A 973-nucleotide genomic window follows, 5' to 3' on the forward strand; every position below is an offset into this window, starting at 1 on the left:
ATATTATAGCAATTGAACTTTATCTATAACATATTAAAATAATATTTTTATATATATATGGTATATGTTGAACCTCTTTCGACTTCTTCTTGCGTTTAATTCTTCATATTTTGAATCTCTAGTGAAAATTCAAACTCCGTCATTACACTCAAGGTTGCAACTTTTAAGGAGGACCACAGATGTGGGCCGACTATAGGCATGCAGAATAAAGTCATCAAATAATCTGGATCAATAAAGGTTGGAGGTTGATACATACACATCGGTTCCATTGAGAAATGCATTGAAAATGCCCAATTGCAGAAGACTCAATTTATTGGAGATCACCAAGCTAAGGCAAGAACAGCTCGGAACAATTTATTTGCAACCCATGATCATATTGAAATTTTGGACAAGTTTTCATGTTTGATGTTGTACCAAAGCTGTTATTTCAGAGCTCATGACCTAGTCTCTCCATGATGAAATTTTGAGGGCTTTTGTGTAGCATATTGTTAGGGTATATACTATTAATCATGTGTTTGGACATAGTATTCTAACAATTTTCAAGATTAAATATCTAAGTGAGAGATTGTTAGGGTATATACTATTAACCATGCATTTAGATATAGTACATTATAACAATTGTGATGGTTAAAACTCTAAGTGGGAGATTGTTGGGATATATACTATTAACCATATGTTAAGAAATAATATTTATTATAGAATAAATATTTGCTCAATTTTAATAGATCATATATTCGTTTATGGTGTCTGTTTACTTATATAGTAGATGATTTAGTGTGTAGAGTTTTAGCTTATACACAGAGGATTAAATCATCGGTTCTTATAAGCATAAAGTGTTTTGTTCACAATCTAGGATGGAAATTGGACATGCCATCGGTACGATTGTAGCACAAGATTATATGAAATTTATCTTGATTATGGGAACGGTATAGTTCCAACTTCTTGTGCTAGTGCATTTTGTATGTATTGAATG

Source organism: Solanum tuberosum, unplaced genomic scaffold (assembly GCF_000226075.1).
Source record: "Solanum tuberosum cultivar DM 1-3 516 R44 unplaced genomic scaffold, SolTub_3.0 scf00342, whole genome shotgun sequence".
In the NCBI taxonomy this organism is placed as follows: Eukaryota; Viridiplantae; Streptophyta; class Magnoliopsida; order Solanales; family Solanaceae; genus Solanum; species Solanum tuberosum.